The sequence below is a fragment of the Dendrobates tinctorius genome, unplaced genomic scaffold (genome assembly GCF_039654945.1).
Source record: "Dendrobates tinctorius isolate UK_male_01 unplaced genomic scaffold, ASM3965494v1 ptg000162l, whole genome shotgun sequence".
Lineage (NCBI taxonomy): Eukaryota > Metazoa > Chordata > Amphibia > Anura > Dendrobatidae > Dendrobates > Dendrobates tinctorius.
The window spans coordinates 54,866,303-54,886,647 of NW_027361829.1; the positions used below are offsets into that span (position 1 = coordinate 54,866,303).

General features: G+C 48.7%; 1 long non-coding RNA gene across 2 annotated transcripts in view; it reads right to left on the bottom strand.

The window, feature by feature from the left end:
• Positions 1-1,958: 1,958 nt before the first annotated feature.
• Positions 1,959-20,345, bottom strand: part of LOC141052734 (uncharacterized) — a 33,716-nt gene continuing 15,329 nt past the window's right edge. Inside the window, exons 2-3 of one of the 2 annotated variants that reach the window (XR_012220879.1) lie at positions 7,361-7,450; positions 1,959-3,051 (exon numbers count right to left, since the gene is read on the bottom strand). This is a non-coding gene — a long non-coding RNA (uncharacterized lncRNA). The remainder of the gene's footprint in view (positions 3,052-7,360; positions 7,451-20,345) is intronic. The other variant, XR_012220880.1, reaches the window with a different exon arrangement.

A 20,345-nucleotide genomic window follows, 5' to 3' on the forward strand; every position in this document is an offset into this window, starting at 1 on the left:
AAGGCAACACAGCTCATCACCCTGAACGCACCATCCCTACTGTCAAACATGGTGGTTGCAGCATCATGGTTTGGGCCTGCTTTTTGTCAGCAGGGACAGGGAAGATGGTTAAAATTGATGGGAAGATGGATGGAGCTAAATACAGGACCATTCTTGAAGAAAACCTGTTGGAGTCTGCAAAAGACCTGAGACTGGGATGGAGATTTGTCTTCCAACAAGACAATGATCCCAAACATAAAGCAAAATCTACAATGGAATGGTCCACAAATAAACATATCCAGGTGTTAGAATGACCAAGTCAAAGTCCAGACCTGAATCCAATCGAGAATCTGTGGAAAGAGCGGAAAATTGCTGTTCACAAATTATCTAAAAGCAAGTGGAGGACACCATCAAAAATTATTAGTTCTAAAAAGCGGGGGATCTGCCAATGGCATGTACATAACTGCGATCAACAAAAGAAAAAAAAGGCATGCTATGCCGGTGATCATCCATTAAAGATCAGATATATATTTCAAAAAGGTGTAAATATTTATTAGCACCATATACAGAAAAAACACACACCATTAAAATCGATTAAAACCAATGCCCAAAAGAAAACATGGGTTTTTACCCCACACACCTAAATTCAAGTATTACAATAAATACAAGTCACAATGTGTATATATTATTGTCAATTTTTTGGCATCTGCAAAAAATTAAACACCATATGTTAAGGCAGTATGATGAAAGCACCTACAAAAACCTATACACCATATGAGAAGGCAGTATAATAATGGTAAGACCGATATTGACCGTTTGCAAGAGTTCTAGTATCACCAATGGGGTAAAGAAATAATAGTATATGCCCATTTACAAAAAAGGCTGAAAATTAGCCATACAGTAATGTGCAACAAAGTAGCAAATACTGCCCCACGGACAAGATTTAGGAGCTATAAGACAAAGCAAAGGGTTAAGCTGCAGAGCAAAATAGCTACCACACTAAAAAGATGATCCAAGTGGGGAAGGATGCAATGATATCTATTGAGCATGACCAAAGGAGATACCAAGGACTATATGGAGGTGCTAAGGAGGTCCAGGGGCATAGAAGCCCAACACATGTCGCCACACACAAGGTCGTGACGAAGCCACCTTGTGTGTAGCGACACGCATTGGGTTTCTATGCCGCCAGACCTCCTTGGCACCTTCATATAGTCCTTGGTATCTTTTTGTCATGCTCAATAGAAATTAGACATTATTATACTGCCTTCTCATATGGTGTATAGGTTTTTGTAGGTGCTTTCATCATACTGCCTTAACATATGGAAAGGCTTAGCATGCCTTTTTTTGTCTTTTGTTGATCACAAACGATCTCCATCAAACCCCACTGAGCTCGAGCTGTTTGCCAAGGAAGAATGGGCAAGAATATCTCGATGTACAAAACTGATACATACCCCAAGCGACTTGCAGCTGTAATCGCAGCAAAAGGTGGTGCAACAAAGTATTAAGATATAGGGGACGAATAATATTGCACGCCCCACTTTTCAGTTTTTGAATTTCCACAAAAAATTAAAATAACCAATAAATTTCGTTCAACTTCACAATTGTGTCCCACTTGTTGTTGATTCTTAACCAAAAACTACATTTGGTATCTTTATGTTTGGAGCATGATAAGTGGGAAAAGGTTGAAAACTTCCAGGGAGCCGAATATTTTCGCAATGCACTGTATATGTGTCAAGTGAGATCAATACTGTTTAAATAGGCAGTGTTTTATCGAATGAGGTGCAAAGAGGCATGTGCCTTGCCACAAATCTTACTCCAGTCAATGACTGATGTAAGATTTGTGTAGTAAGGTACACCGCTGCTCATCATGAATGTGCCGATGGGGACTGCCACACTCCATCACATTCTTCCACAGCTTCAACCACTTTATCAGAGCCAGACAAAAATGTCATGAAAACAGCAAATGTCATGAAAACAGCAAGTGTCATAAAAGTTTTATGCAGCCTTGTGATGTTGTGAATTTTCAAAGCTTTATATACTAGTTTTCTGAGATAAAAAAAACTGGCATAACAATAAGCGAAATAGGATTTTAGCCGAGTTACACTGGGGAGACCAAAAGGAATGGTACTCACCTGGTATGTCTGTGTGACCACAACCACCAAAAAAGGCTCACGGTTGCTGCAGACTCAAAGATAAATCAACTAAAATGGACTGAAAGGAATAATTCTGTGCCGTCGTTAGATCCAGGAAGGAGGATAAAAGCGGTCCCCAGAATTGTGGTTTATTAGTTATAGCGTTTCGAAGTTCAAAACTTCTTCATCAGGACAAACCACAATGTCCAGTTTTCTGACTTGAAAGCTTTGATAATTCAGGGACATAGTCTGAAAAAAAGCTAGGCTCTATTGACAGCAGCTTCACGGCATCAGTTCATTACAACAATTAAACCAGGTCATTGGTGAAACAGATTGCAAAAATTCCTTTCCATTCCCCAGTGTCTATTTTTGGAATCTTGCAGATTTCCTCCAGATCCTGATATTTTTGATGGAGAGGATAGTGGTAAAGAAAATTCATTATGATGATTTGTTTTGTCAAAACCTTGTATAACTTTCTTTTCCTGGCTTAAAGTACCTGAGACTTTTCCATATTAATGAAGTAGACAAGGAAATAAGCTCAATAACAGCAATGTGGTCAGTTGAACAACACACTGACAGCAGAGGCAATGAGAGTGGACTTTCTAATACTAACATTTCTTGCGTAGAAATTGTGCTGGATTAAGATGTACATTTAGATGGGAGGAAGGGTTCACTTAATTAAATTAAGAGTGCTTTTCAAGAAAATCTGTTATCACTCAGTGTTGTGACCCTCCTGTGCAAAAAGCAGTGAAGGGCATGCCTCTGCTCTATGTCATACACGGAGAAGCCCAGCAGCTGCAGGTAACTACGTTTTTCAGCTTAGTTCTTGCAGTTCCAGATGTCTTCACTTTCATGCATAATTTGGTTTTGTTTGTCTGCAGAACATCCACAGGGAACGTCAGGCAAGAATCCATAAACATTCTTTTCTTGATTTTATATCCTAAAAAATAGATAGAAATAGGAAAGTGATCAAGGAAAAGTTTATTATTCGAAAAAAATGAATTGTTTCACTTGAGTCAGTGTCATTTATCATATAAGCATATAACAGTCCTCTTCAGGTTACACAAAGCAGTCAATGCCCAAAAAAAATATGGCGCAGTGTATTGTGAAATATAAGTACCCCCTCCTCCCCCGATGTGGTTTTACCGTAACACAAGACATGCACAATATTTGTGATTTCTAGGATAGATAATCATGAGTGACAAGAGAATCGGTCATTAGTTTGTTCAGCAAAATGTGCCAGCTTATAGAAAAAATTAAAGGGTTATTCCCATCCCTGTCTTTCATGGCTGACATGGGAATTTTTAGGCACCATTCACCAGAGGTGTGGTTATAAAAACAGTCGAGCGCAGCTGGCCTTTGCCGTCTGCCAGGGCCGGACTGGGACAAAAAAGCAGCCCTGCCACACAAACCCCACCAGCCCACATACTATAACACTTCCCCAACACCCGATCAGTGTATTTTGCTAGTTTGTCGTGCCATTCAACACTCCTCTTAAAGGCGTTATTTGAAGTGCCATGTGTGAATGCCACCGCAGTGCGCATGATCGACCTCTTTAGAGCCCCGATTCTCAGGATCATGGGGGTCCCAGCGGTCCGACCGCAGCGACTACATAGGTCTCGGGATAGGGGATTACTTGGCTTAATCCATTCAAATGGGTTCTCCAATATATACACCGTATTTTTCGGACTATAAGACGCACCTAGGTTTTAGAGGAGGAAATTAGGGGGGAAAAAAATGAAGCAAAAAATGTGGTCAATTCTGTACTTAATATCATCTATCCTGGTAAATATGGTCCTCTCATCCCCATCCTGATACACATAGCTCCTCATCCCTATCCTGGTAGGCATGGCTCCCTCATCCCTATCCTGGTAAATATGGTCCCCTCATCTCCATCCTAATACATATGGCCCGTCATCCCTATCCTGGTATGCATGTCTCCCTCATCCCTATCTTGGTATGCATGGCTCCTCATCCCCATCATGGTATGCATTCCTCCTCATCCCCATCACGGTATGCATGTTTCCTCATCCCCATCATGGTATGCATGGCCTCCTCATCCCTATCCTGGCAGGAATGATCGCCCTCATCCCTATACTGGTATGCAGGGCCCCATCTCGTCCTAGTATAAATGGCTCCTCATCCACATCCTGGTAGGAATGATCCACCTCACCCTTATCCTGGCAGGAATGATCACCCTCATTCCCATCCTGGTATGCATGGCCCCATCCTTATCCTGATATGATTGGTCCCATCCTTTTATCCTGGTATGCATGGCCCCATCAGAAAAGATTAAAAAAAGAAACAAAGCATTACACTTACCTTCCCTGCGCTCCCTCGCAGCATCTTGCTCCATTGCCAGCAGCTGCTTTATGTTTGTAAGCAGTGCATGGCAGGGACATCATGCGCTGCTTTCAAGCTGAAGGTAATCTCCTGGAATACTCAGTGCTCTCTGCACGCCATGACTGTTCATCACAGAGAGCATTTTTAGCTCTTCAGTAGCGTGCACAGTCTCAGCTGGAGCCTTCCTGCTGGTGCCAGTGGTAACGTGTGCCGATACTTGAGATATTCATTTCTCTTAAGTATCGGCACATGTGACCGCCAACCGCAGCAGGAAGGCTCTGGCTGACACTGCGCGCTACTGATGAGCAATGAATACTCACAGCTCTAAGCGCACACAGTCCCTGCGTGCAGAAAATTGAGTATTCCGGTGGCTGCCCTTCGGCTTGCAAGCAGCGCATGACATCCCTGCCATGCACTGCTTACAAACATAAAGCAGCTGCTAGAAATGGAGAAGGACACTGCGAGGGAGCGCCGGGAAGGTAAGTGTAATGTTTGGGTTTTTTTTAAAATCTTTTCTGATGGTGCCATGCATACCAGGATAAGGAAAGGATGGGACAAATCATATCAGGATAAGGATGGGACCAATCATACCAGGATGCTAAAAAGAAATATTCATTGCCCTCCACGCCCATGGGGGTGGAATGCAGTGAAAATTAATTTCTCTTTAGCAGCACAGGAGTTAGCCGCAGCCACAGGCTCCTGCATCTTTGACCCACTGCTCCGCCGATGCCACTCCCCCACCACAGCCAGAGCCGGTACATCAAGATTTTAAGACGCACCCCCTATTTTCCGTCACATTTTGGGAGGAAAAAAGTGCGCCTTGTAATTTGAAAAACACAGCATTTTTTATTTTCCCATAGTATTCCTGAAAATAATAAACCAATATTAACCCTAACAAAGACCAACGTTGCCTCTCCAACAACAGGACAGGAGTGGAACTGTGCAGTGTATATATACAGGACAGGAGGAGTGGTACTGTACATTGTATATATACAGGACAAGAGGAGTGGTACTGTGCAGTGTATATATACAGGACAGGAGGAGTGGAACTGTGCAGTGTATATATACAGGACAAGAAAAGTGGAACTGAGCAGCAGGGCTGCTACTAGGAATTTTGGGGCCCCCATACTGGCAAAATTTTCGGACCCCCTTGAGACTTCACCCCAGCTCCGCCTCCACACTTCGAACCTTCCACAGTCCCACTGCTCACTCTTGGAAAAACTCAACTTCTCCACCACATCCTCAATCAGATATTAACAGTTCCCATGAAACACCAGATCACATTCATAACCAGTAGCTTTTGTTCTGGCCAAAAGAATTTTTAAGCCGCCACAACGACACTGTAGACTTTTTTGGCCGGATTCTACTCTACTCTAACCTATTAAATATAAATATATTTTTATGTATTTTTCTTTAACGGAATGAGTCACATACATTTTTTTAAAATGACCATTAATACAACATACAAGGAACAAATGCAATCACACCATGACCAGACCACATATTACCACCACATAGTGACCTATAATACCACATACAAGGGACAAATGCCGTCACACCATGACCAGACCACATATTACACCACATAGTGACCAAATAATACCACATACAAGGAACACATACCACCATATCATGACCAAATCACATATTACCACCGCATAGTGACTGAATACTACAATACTGATCATTAATTGAAAAAAACACAATACTAAGTGACATTATACACAGGAACTCTGTATTTACTGTCAGTGTACAGGTAATACAGTGATCACCAGTGACAATATACACAGAAGCTCTGTACATAATATACAGTATCAGTGTACAGGTTGTTAGGCGTCCGGTTTCTGCGTCTGCTCTGCAGGAATCCAGAGCCTCACATTCTGCGGTCTCCTGCTGTCTTTCTACTGCAGAGGAGATTACTTTGCAGCAGACTGCTCCAGAGACCAAGTCCCTCTGTGCTCCTACTGGGCATGCTCACAAGACGATCTCCCATTGGAGATTGGGAATCATGTGCCCAGGACCTGTTCCAGATCTCATTGGTCCATCTCGGAGATCTGGAAGGTCCCGCACGGCTATAAAAAGTGCGCATGGCCGTTCTGCCATGCGCTAGTATAGACTATACTTGTTATCTGTGAATGGTGACGGATTTATGATTCTGGTGACTGACTCATTATAAAACCCCTTCCCTCTGATACTACGTATGTGGATAGGGAATTAGTTTAGCAGTCAGCGCCAGTCAGTGGCAAGTCTTAGGCCACTGTGCACACCACACCGCTACGCTAGCGTCCGACATTGCGCGTGCTTTCTAGCTTTTTCGTCAAGCGCCAGTGTCCTAGGCCGCCCTGCAGTTGCAGCCCTTCTGGGCGCTCGCAGAAGCGACGCCGCACACACGGTAGGTCTAGATGGATGCTGCTCCTCTGTCTTAGGTCCTGCTCCTGTGACCAGATACCGTGTGTGCATTTTCCTGAGGCTTGTGACACTAACAGGCTCAGCGTTTTTGTATGTTTATGTTGCGGCGTCTCTGTGTGTGAACAGAGCCCGCTCTGCGCACTTCGGGTGAAGTTGAACCCGTGCGCATTATATCGCCATATTGCTCCTCTCATTACCTAGCAGCGGTGTAACACCTACTGCACGGTGGACCCCGAGCGGCGAATACACCTTATTATTTATTTTTATTTAGTGCATTCCGTCGTTCCTAACACAGGTAATACAGTGATCACTGACGACATTATACACAGGAGCTCTGTATATAGTGTACAGATAATAGTGATCACCAGTAACATTATACACAGGAACTCTGCATACAGTGTCAGTGTACAGATAATATAGTGATCACTGGTGACATTATATGCAGGAGCTCTGTACAAAGTGTATAGTGTAAGTGTACAGGTAACACACTGACTCACCAGGGACGTCTCTAGCTGAAGTCCTTCATCTTTGCTTTTCTTTTTCATGCAGCGCAGTCCACCATCACTTCTTCCAGCCAGGGCTCATCTCTGCACAAAATAACACAGTTACCTAGAGCAAGAATTCCAGAGCACATTCCTCTCTTTTTTCCCTTTATTCTACACTACACATCTGAATACAGATATGCACCCACCATTAACACATAATTGGGCTATTATGCAACCCACCATTCCAAATATAAATTATAATACACCACTGAGCCCCTTCTAGCTATGCATAGCCACTTTACCCACCTAATAAATATATAAATTAATTAGCACCTGTACTCTTTCCCCCAGTTCATAACCAGTCACTGCATACTCAACGCCCCCCACTATGCACCTCCCCCTCCCCTGACTCATTATACTTGCATGCCCCTTCAGCCCCAATTCATTGTCATGTCTTCTCACTCCCACCCTCTATTCATTATCAACAGCTCTACCCCCACATTCAATACATCAATTATTCCTCTACCCTCAAAATTCATTATTTGCTCTCTCCCCACCTTCAATTCAATTGCTTTCCCTCATGCCTCACTCAGTTAATCATTTGCAGTCTCCCGTCTCCTCCCCCCACTTCATCATGTACAGTCTCCTTTACCCCCACTTCATCATGTGCAGTCCCATTTACCCCATGTCATCATGTGCAGTCCCCCTTTAACCCCCTCCCCACATCATTATGTGCAGTCCTCCTTTAACCCCCTCCCTACATCATCATGTGCAGTCCCCCTATAAACCCCCAAACATCATCTGTGCAGTCCCCCTTGAACTCCCACATCATATGTGCAGTCCCCCTTGAACCCCCTCCCCACATCATCATGTGCAGTCCCCCCTATAATCAACTATCAACATGTGCAGTCCCCCTATAACCCCCTACAGCATGTGAAATCCCCCTTTAACCCCATCCCCACATCATGTTCAGTCCCCCTGACCCCCCACATCATCTGTGCAGTCCCCCTTTAACCAGCCATATATGTGCAGTCCCCCATTAACCCCCACATCATATGTGCAGTCCACTCTTAACCCCATCCCCACATCATGTGCAGTCCCCCTTTAACCCCCCATTTCATATGTGCAGTCCCCCTTTAACCCAACCCCACATCATGTGCAGTCCATTTAACCCCCCCATATAATCTGTGTAGTCCCCCATTAACCCCCTCCCCACATCATCATGTGCAGTCCCCCTTTAACCCCATCCCCACATCATATGTGCAGTCCCCCTTTAACCCCCTCCCCACATCATGATGTGTAGTGCCCCTATATCCCCCTATCATCATGTGCAGTCCCCCTATAACCCCCTACAGCATATGAAGTCCCCCTTTAACCCCATCCCCACATCATGTGCAGTCCCCCTAAAACCCCACACATCATCTGTGCAGTCCCCCTTTAACCCCCCACATATGTGCAGTCCCCCATTAACCCTCACATCATATGTGCAGTCCCCTCTTAGCCCCATCCCCACATCATGTGCAGGCCCCCTTTAACCCCCATATCATATGTGCAGTCCCCCTTTAACCACATCCCCACATCATGTGCAGTCTCTTTAACCCATGTAATCTGTGCAGTCCCCCTTTAACTCCCTCCCCACATCATCATGTGCAGTCCCCCTTTAACCCCCTCTCTCCACATCATCATGTGCAGTCCCCATTTAACCCCCTCCCCAAATCATCATGTGCTGTCCCCCTTTAACCCCCTCTCTCCACATCATCATGTGCAGTCCCCCTTTAACCCCCTCCCCACATCATCATGTGCAGTCCCCCTTTAACCCCCTCTCTCCACATCATCATGTGCAGTCCCCATTTAACCCCATCCCCACATCATCATGTGCAGTCACCCTTTAACCCCATCCCCACATCATGTGCAGCCCCCCTTTAACCCCATCCCCTCCCCCCAATTCATCAAGTGCAGTCCCCCTATAACCCCCTACAGCAAGTGAAATCCCCCTTTAACTCCATCCCCACATCATGTGCAGTCCCTTTAACCCCCCATGTAATCTGTGCAGTCCCCCTTTAACCCACTCCCCACATCATCATGTGCAGTCCCCCTTTAACCCCAACCCCACATCATGTGCAGTCCATTTAACCCCCCCATATAATCTGTGTAGTCCCCCATTAACCCCATCCCCACATCATCATGTGAAGTCCCCCTTTAACCCCATCCCCACATCATCATGTGCAGTCCCCCTTTAACCCCATCCCCACATCATGTGCAGCCCCCCTTTAACCCAATCCCCTCTCCTCAATTCATCATGTGCAGTCTCCTTTACCCCCCACTTCGACATGTCCCATTTACCCCATGTCATCATGTGCAGTCCCCCTTTAACCCCCTCCCCACATCATTATGTGCAGTCGCCTTTAACCCTCTCCCCACATCATCATGTGCAGTCCCCCTATAAACCCCCCAAACATCATCTGTGCAGTCCTCCATTAACTCCCACATCATATGTGCAGTCCCACTTTAACCCCATCCCCACATCATATGTGCAGTCCCCCTTTAACTCCCACATCATATGTGCAGTCCCCCTTTAACCCCCTCCCCACATCATATGTGCAGTCCCCCTTTAACCCCCTCCCCACATCATATGTGCAGTCCCCCTTTAACCCCATCCCCACATCATATGTGCAGTCCCCCTTTAACCCCCTCCCCACATCATCATGTGCAGTCCCCCTATAACCCCCTATCATCATGTGCAGTCCCCCTATAACCCCCTACAGCATGTGAAATCCCCCTTTAACTCCATCCCCACATCATGTGCAGTCCCTTTAACCCCCCATGTAATCTGTGCAGTCCCCCTTTAACCCCCTCCCCACATCATTATGTGCAGTCCCCTTTTAACCCCATCCCTACATCATCATGTGAAGTCCCCCTATAAACCCCAAAACATCATCTGTGCAGTCCCCCTTTAACTCCCACATCATATGTGCAGTCCCCCTTTAACCCCATCCTCACATCATATGTGCAGTCCCCCTTTAACCCCCTCCCCACATCATCATGTGCAGTCCCCCTATAATCCCCTATCATCATGTGCAGTCCCCCTATAACCCCCAACAGCATGTGAAATCCCCCTTTAACCTCATTCCAACATCATGTGCAGTCCCCCTATAACCCCCCACATCATCTGTGCAGTCCCCCTTTAACCACCCACATATGTGCAGTCCCCCATTAACCCCCACATCATATGTGCAGTCCCCTCTTAGCCCCATCCCCACATCATGTGCAGTCCCCCTTTAACCCCCATATCATATGTGCAGTCCCCTCTTTAACCACATCCCCACATCATGTGCAGTCCCTTTAACCCCCATGTAATCTGTGCAGTCCCCCTTTAACCCCCTCCCCACATCATCATGTGAAGTCCCCCTTTAACCCCCTCTCTCCACATCATCATGTGCAGTCCCCCTTTAACCCCATCCCCACATGTGCAGCCCCCCTTTAACCCCATCCCCACATCATCATGTGCAGCCCCCCTTTAACACCATCCCCACATCATCATGTGCAGCCCCCCATTAACCCCATCCCCACATCATCATGTGCAGTCCCTTTACCCCCCATGTAATCTGTGCAGTCCCCCTTTAACCCCCTCCCCACATCATCATGTGCAGTCCCCCTTTACCCCCTCTCTCCACATCATCATGTGCAGTCCCCATTTAACCCCATCCCCACATCATCATGTGCAGTCACCCTTTAACCCCATCCCCACATCATGTGCAGCCCCTTTAACCCCATCCCCTCCCCCCAATTCATCATGTGCAGTCCCCCTATAACCCCCTACAGCAAGTGAAATCCCCCTTTAACTCCATCCCCACATCATGTGCAGTCCCTTTACCCCCCCATGTAATCTGTGCAGTCCCCCTTTAACCCACTCCCCACATCATCATGTGCAGTCCCCCTTTAAGCCCCTCTCCACATCATCATGTGCAGTCCCCCTTTAACCCCCTCTCTCCACATCATCATGTGCAGCCCCCCTTTAACCCCCTCTCTCCACATCATCATGTGCAGTCCCCCTTTTACCCCCTCTCTCCACATCATCATGTGCAGTCCCCCTTTAACCCCATCCCAACATGTGCAGCCCCCCTTTAACCCCATCCCCACATCACCATGTGCAGCCCCCCTTTAACCCCATCCCCACATCACCATGTGCAGTCCTCCTTTAACCCCATCCCCACATCATCATGTGCAGTCCCCCTTTAACCCCATCCCCACATCATCATGTGCAGCCCCCCTTTAACCCCTTCCCCACATCATCATGTGCAGCCCCCCTTTAACCCCATCCCCACATCATCATGTGCAGTCCCCCTTTAACCCAATCCCCACATCATCATGTGAAGTCCTCCTTTAACCCCATCCCCACATCATCATGTGCAGTCCCCCTTTAACCCCATCCCCACATCATCATGTGCAGCCCCCTTTAACCCCATCCCCTCTCCTCAATTCATCATGTGCAGTCTCCTTTACCCCCCACTTCGACATGTGCAGTCCCATTTACCCCATGTCATCATGTGCAGTCCCCCTTTAACCCCCTCCCCACATCATTATGTGCAGTCCCCTTTAACCCTCTCCCCACATCATCATGTGCAGTCCATCTATAAACCCCCCAAACATCATCTGTGCAGTCCTCCATTAACTCCCACATATGTGCAGTCCCCCTTTAACCCCATCCCCACATCATATGTGCAGTCCCCCTTTAACTCCCACATCATATGTGCAGTCCCCCTTTAACCCCATCCCCACATCATATGTGCAGTCCCCCTTTAACCCCCTCCCCACATCATCATGTGCAGTCCCCCTATAACCCCCTATCATGTGCAGTCCTCCTATAACCCCCTACAGCATGTGAAATCCCCCTTTAACTCCATCCCCACATCATGTGCAGTCCCTTTAACCCCCCATGTAATCTGTGCAGTCCCCCTTTAACCCCCTCCCCACATCATTATGTGCAGTCCCCCTTTAACCCCCTCCCTACATCATCATGTGCAGTCCCCCTATAAACCCCCAAACATCATCTGTGCAGTCCCCCTTTAACTCCCACATCATATGTGCAGTCCCCCTTTAACCCCATCCCCACATCATATGTGCAGTCCCCCTGTAACCCCCTCCCCACATCATCATGTGTAGTCCCCCTATAATCCCCTATCATCATGTGCAGTCCCCCAATAACCCCCAACAGCATGTGAAATCCCCTTTAACCTCATCCCCACATCATGTGCAGTCCCCCTATAACCCCCACATTATCTGTGCAGTCCCCCTTTAACCCCCCACATATGTGCAGTCCCCAATTAACCCCCACATCATATGTGCAGTCCACTCTTAACCCCATCCCCACATCATATGCAGTCCCCCTTTAACCCCCCCATATCATATGTGCAGTCCCCCTTTAACCCCAACCCCACATCATCATGTGCAGTCCCCCTTTAACCCCATCCCCACATCATATGTGCAGTCCGACTTTAACCCCCTCCTCACATCATGATGTGTAGTGCCCCTATAACCCCCTATCATCATGTGAAGTCCCCCTATAACCCCCTACAGCATGAGAAGTCCCCCTTTAACCCCATCCTCACATCATGTGCAGTCCCCCTATAACCCGCCACATCATCTGTGCAGTTCCCCTTTAACCCCCCACATTTATGCAGTCCCCCATTAACCCCACATTATATGTGCAGTCCGCTCTTAGCCCCATCCCCACATCATGTGCAGTCCCCCTTTAACCCCCATTTCATATGTGCAGTCCCCCTTTAACCACATCCCCACATCATGTGCAGTCCCTTTAACCCCCAATGTAATAAGGGCAGTCCCCCTTTAATCCCCTCCCCACATCATCATGTGCAGTCTCCTTTAACCCCCTCTCTCCACATCATGTGCAGTCCCCTTTTAACCCCATCCCCACATGTGCAGCCCCCCTTTAACCCCATCCCCACATCATATGTGCAGTCCGACTTTAACCCCCTCCTCACATCATGATGTGTAGTGCCCCTATAACCCCCTATCATCATGTGAAGTCCCCCTATAACCCCCTACAGCATGAGAAGTCCCCCTTTAACCCCATCCTCACATCATGTGCAGTCCCCCTATAACCCGCCACATCATCTGTGCAGTTCCCCTTTAACCCCCCACATTTATGCAGTCCCCCATTAACCCCACATTATATGTGCAGTCCGCTCTTAGCCCCATCCCCACATCATGTGCAGTCCCCCTTTAACCCCCATTTCATATGTGCAGTCCCCCTTTAACCCCATCCCCACATCATGTGCAGTCCCTTTAACCCCCATGTAATCTGTGCAGTCCCCCTTTAACCCCCTCCCCACATCATTATGTGCATCCCCCCTTTAATCCCCTCCTTACATCTTCATGTGCAGTCCCCCTATAATCCCCCAAACATCATCTGTGTAGTCCCCCTATAAACCCCCAAACATCATCTGTGCAGTCCCCCTTTAACTCCCACATCATATGTGCAGTCCCCCTTTAACCCCATCCCCACATCATATGTGCAGTCCCCCTTTAACCCCCTCCTCACATCATCATGTGCAGTCCCCCTATAATCCCCTATCATCATGTGCAGTCCCCCTATAACCCCCTACAGCATGTGAAATCCCCCTTTAACCTCATCCCCACATTATGTGCAGTCCCCCTATAACCCCCCACATCATCTGTGCAGTCCCCCTTTAACCCCCCACATATGTGCAGTCCCCCATTAACCCCCCACATATGTGCAGTCCACTCTTAACCCCATCACCACATCATGTGAATTCACCCTTTAACCCCCCCATATCATATGTGCAGTCCCCCTTTAACCCCAACCCCACATCATGTGCAGTCCATTTAACCCCCCCATATAATCTGCGCAGTCCCCCTTTAACCCCCTCCCCACATCATCATGTGCAGTCCCCCTTTAACCCCATCCCAACATCATATGTGCAGTCCCCCTTTAACCCCCTCCTCACATCATCATGTGCAGTCCCCCTATAATCCCCTATCATCATGTGCAGTCCCCCTATAACCCCCTACAGCATGTGAAATCCCCCTTTAACCTCATCCCCACATCATGTGCAGTCCCCTATAACCCCCCACATCATATGTGCAGTCCCCCTTTAACCCCCCCATCATATGTGCAGTCCCCATTTAACCCCAACCCCACATCATGTGCAGTCCATTTAACTCCCCCAAATAATCTGCGCAGTCCCCCTTTAAACCCCTCCCCACATCATCATGTGCAGTCCCCCTTTAACCCCATCCCCACATCATATGTGCAGTCCCCCTTTAACCCCCTCCCCATATCATGATGTGTAGTGCCCCTATAAACCCCCTATCATCATGTGCAGTCCCCCTATAACCCCCTACAGCATGTGAAGTCCCCCTTTAACCCCATCCCCACATCATGTGCAGTCCCCGTATAACCCCCCACATATGTGCAGTCCCCCATTAACCCCACATCATATGTGCAGTCCCCTCTTAGCCCCATCCCCACATCATGTGCAGTCCCCCTTTAACCCCCATATCATATGTGCAGTCCCCCTTTAACCACATCCCCACATAATGTGCAGTCCCTTTAACCCCCCATGTAATAAGTGCAGTCCCCCCTTAACCCCCTCCCCACATCATCATGTGCAGTCCCCCTTTAACCTCCTCTCTCCACATCATCATGTGCTTTCCCTCTTTAACCCCATCCCCACATGTGCAGCCCCCCCTTAACCCCATCCCCACATCATCATGTGCAGCCCCCCTTTAACCCCATCCCCACATCATCATGTGCAGCCCCCCATTAACCCCATCCCCACATCATCATGTGCAGTCCTCCTTTAACCCCATCCCCACATCATCATGTGCAGTCCCCCTTTAACCCCATCCCCACATCATCATGTGCAATCCCCCTTTAACCCCATCCCCACATCATCATGTGCAGCCCCACTTTAACCCCATCCCCTCCCCCCAATTCATCATGTGCAGTCTCCTTTACCCCCCACTTCGACATGTGCAGTCCCATTTACCCCATGTCATCATGTGCAGTCCCCCTTTAACCCCCTACCCACATCATTATGTGTAATCCCCCTTTAACCCCCTCCCCACATCATGTGCAGTCCCACTATAAACCCCCAAACATCATATGTGCAGTCCTCCATTAACTCCTACATCATATGTGCAGTCCCCCTTTAACCCCATCCCCACATCATATGTGCAGTCCCCCTTTAACTCCCACATCATATGTGCAGTCCCCCTTTAACCCCATCCCCACATCATATGTGCAGTCCCCCTTTAACTCCCTCCCCACATTATCATGTGCAGTCCCCCTATAACCACCTATCATCATGTGCAGTCCCCCTATAACCCCCTACAGCATGTGAAACCCCCTTTAACTCCATCCCCACATGATGTACAGTCCCTTTGACCCCCCATGTAATCTGTGCAGTCCCCCTTTAACCTCCTCCCCACATCATCATGTGCAGTCCCCCTTTAACCCCCTCTCTCCATATCATCATGTGCAGCCTCCCATTAACCCCATCCCCACATCATCATGTGCAGTCCTCCTTTAACCCCATCACCACATCATCATGTGCAGTCCCCCTTTAACCCCATCCCCTCCCCCAATTCATCATGTGCAGTCTCCTTTACCCACCACTTCGACATGTGCAGTCCCATTTACCCAATGTAATCATGTGCAGTCCCCCTTTAACCCCCTCCCCACATCATTATGTGCAGTCCTCCTTTAACCCCATCCCCACATCATCATGTGCAGTCCCCCTTTAACCCCATCCCCACATCATCATGTGCAGCCCCCCTTTAACCCCATCCCCTCCCCACAATTCATCATGTGCAGTCTCCTTTACCCCCCACTTCGACATGTGCAGTCCCATTTACCCCATGTCATCATGTGCAGTCCCACTTTAACCCCCTACCCACATCATTATGTGTAATCCCCCTTTAACCCCCTCCCCACATCATCATGTGCAGTCCCACTATAAACCCCCTAACATCATATGTGCAGTCCTCCATTAACTCCTACATCATATGTGCAGTCCCCCTTTAACCCCATCCCCACATCATATGTGCAGTCCCCCTTTAACTCCCACATCATGTGCAGTCCCCCTTTAACCCCATCCCCACATCATATGTGCAATCCCCCTTTAATTCCCTCCCCACATTATCATGTGCAGTCCCCCTATAACCCCCTATCATCATGTGCAGTCCCCCTATAACCCCCTACAGCATGTGAAATCCCCTTTAACTCCATCCCCACATGATGTACAGTCCCTTTGACCCCCCATGTAATCTGTGCAGTCCCCCATTAACCTCCTCCCCACATCATCATGTGCAGTCCCCCTTTAACCCCCTCTCTCCACATCATCATGTGCAGCCCCTATTAACCCCATCCCCACATCATCATGTGCAGTCCCCCTTTAACCCCATCCCCACATCATGTGCAGCCCCCCTTTAACCCCATCCCCTCCCCCAATTCATCATGTGCAGTCTCCTTTACCCCCCACTTCGACATGTGCAGTCCCATTTACCCAATGTCATCATGTGCAGTCCCCCTTTAACCCCCTCCCCACATCATTATGTGCAGTCCCCCTTTAACCCCCTCCCCACATCATCATGTGCAGTCCCCCTATAAACCCCCAAACATCATCTGTGCCGTCCCCATTAACTCCCACATCATATGTGCAGTCCCCCTTTAACCCCATCCCCACATCATATGTGCAGTCCCCCTTTAACTCCCACATATGTGCTGTCCCCCTTTAACCCCATCCCCACATCATATGTGCAGTCCCCCTTAAACCCCCTCCCCACATCATCATGTGCAGTCCCCTTATAATCCCCTATCATCATGTGCAGTCCCCTATAACCCCCCACATCATCTGTGCAGTTCCCCTTTAACCCCCCAAATATGTGCAGTCCCCCATTAACCCCCACATCATATTTGCAGTCCACTTTTAACCCCATCCCCACATCATGTGCAGTCCACCTTTTACCCCCTCGCCACATCATATGTGCAGTACCCCTTTAACCCCATCCCCACATCATATGTGCAGTCCCCCTTTAACTCCCTCCCCACATTATCATGTGCAGTCCGCCTATAACCCCCTATCATCATGTGCAGTCCCCCTATAACCCCCTACAGCATGTGAAATCCCCTTTAACTCCATCCCCACATGATGTACAGTCCCTTTGACCCCCCATGTAATCTGTGCAGTCCCCCTTTAACCTCCTCCCCACATCATGTGCAGTCCCCCTTTAACCCCCTCTCTCCACATCATCATGTGCAGCCCCCCATTAACCCCATCCCCACATCATAATGTGCAGTCCCCCTTTAACCCCATCCCTACATCATCATGTGCAGCCCCACTTTAACCCCATCCCCTCCCCCAATTCATCATGTGCAGTCTCCTTTACCCCCCACTTCGACATGTGCAGTCCCATTTACCCAATGTCATCATGTGCAGTCCCCCTTTAACCCCCTCCCCACATCATTATGAGCAGTCACCCTTTAACCCCCTCCCCAAATCATCATGTGCAGTCCCCCTATAAACCCCCAAACATCATCTGTGCAGTCCCCATTAACTCCCACATCATATGTGCAGTCCCCCTTTAACCCCATCCCCACATCATATGTGCAGTCCCCCTTTAACTCCCACATATGTGCTGTCCCCCTTTAACCCCATCCCCACATCATATGTGCAGTCCCCCTTAAACCCCCTCCCCACATCATGTGCAGTCCCCTTATAACCTCCTATCATCATGTGCAGTCCCCTATAACCCCCCACATCATCTGTGCAGTTCCCCTTTAACCCCCCAAATATGTGCAGTCCCCCATTAACCCCCACATCATATTTGCAGTCCACTCTTAACCCCATCCCCACATCATGTGCAGTCCACCTTTTACCCCCTCGCCACATCATCATGTGCAGTCCCCCTTTAACCCCATCCCCACATCATATGTGCAGTCCCCCTTTAACCCCCTCCCCACATCATTATGTGCAGTCCCCCTTTAACCCCCTCCCTACATCATCATGTGCAGTCCCCCTTTAACTCCCACATCATATGTGCAGTCCCCCTTTAACCCCATCCCCACATCATATGTGCAGTCCCCCTTTAACCCCATCCCCACATCATATGTGCAGTCCCCCTTTAACCCCCTCCCCACATCATCATGTGCAGTCCCCCATAATCCCCTATCATCATGTGCAGTCCCCCTATAACCCCCAACAGCATGTGAAATCCCCCTTTAACCTCATCCCCACATCATGTGCAGTCCCCCTATAACCCCCCACGTCATATGTGCAGTCCCCCTTTAACCCCCCACATATGTGCAGTCCCCCATTAACCCCCATATCATATGTGCAGTCCACTCTTAACCCCATCTCCACATCGTGTGCAGTCCCCCTTTAACCCCCCCCATATCATATGTGCAGTCCCCCTTTAACCCCCTCCCCACATCATCATGTGCAGTCCCCCTTTAACCCCATCCCCACATCATATGTGCAGTCCCCCTTTAACCCCCTCCCCACATCATGATGTGTAGTGCCCCTAAAACCCCCCTATCATCATGTGCAGTCCCCCTATAACCCCCTACAGCATGTGAAGTCCCCTTTTAACCCCATCCCCACATCATGTGCAGTCCCCCTATAACCCCCCACATCATCTGTGCAGTCCCCCTTTAACCCCCCACATATGTGCAGTCCCCCATTAACCCCACATCATATGTGCAGTCCCCCATTAACCCCATCCCCACATCATGTGCAGTCCCCCTTTAACCCCCATATCATATGTGCAGTCCCCCTTTAACCACATCCCCACATCATGTGCAGTCCCTTTAACCCCCCATGTAATAAGTGCAGTCCCCCTTTAACCCCCTCCCCCACATCATCATGTGCAGTCCCCCTTTAACCCCCTCTCTCCACATCATCATGTGCAGCCCCCCTTTAACCCCATCCCCACATGTGCAGCCCCCCTTTAACCCCATCCCCACATCATGTGCAGTCCATTTAACCCCCATGTAATCTGTGCAGTCCCCCTTTAACCCCCTCCCCACATTATTATGTGCAGTCCCCCTTTAACCCCCTCCCTACATCATCATGTGCAGTCCCCCTATAAACCCCCAAACATCATCTGTGCAGTCCCCCTTTAACTCCCACATCATATGTGCAGTCCTCCTTTAACCCCATCCCCACATCATATGTGCAGTCCCCCTTTAACCCCCTCCTCACATCATCATGTACAGTCCCCCTATAATCCCCTATCATCATGTGCAGTCCCCCTATAACCCCCTACAGAATGTGAAAATCCCCCTTTAACCTCATTTCCACATCATGTGCAGTCCCCCTATAACCCCCCACATCATCTGTGCAGTCCCCCTTTAACCCCCTCCCCACATCATCACGTGCAGTCCCCCTTTAACCCCATCCCCACATCATATGTGCAGTCCCCCTTTAACGCCCTCCCCACATCATGATGTGTAGTGCCCCTATAACCCCCCTATCATGTGCAGTCCCCCTATAACCCCCTACAGCATGTGAAGTCCCCCTTTAACCCCATCCCCACATCATGTGCAGTCCCCGTATAACCCCGCACATCATCTGTGCAGTCCCCTTTAACCCCCCACATATGTGCAGTCCCCCATTAACCCCACATCATATGTGCAGTCCCCTCTTAGCCCCATCCCCACATCATGTGCAGTCCCTTTAACCCCCATGTAATCTGTGCAGTCCCCCTTTAACCCCCTCCCCACATTATTATGTGCAGTTCCCCTTTAACCCCCTCCCTACATCATCATGTGCAGTCCCCCTATAAACCCCCAAACATCATATGTGCAGTCCCCCTTTAACCCCATCCCCACATCATATGTGCAGTCCCCCTTTAACCCCCTCCTCACATCATCATGTGCAGTCCCCCTATAATCCCCTATCATCATGTGCAGTCCCCCTATAACCCCCTACAGCATGTGAAATCCCCCTTT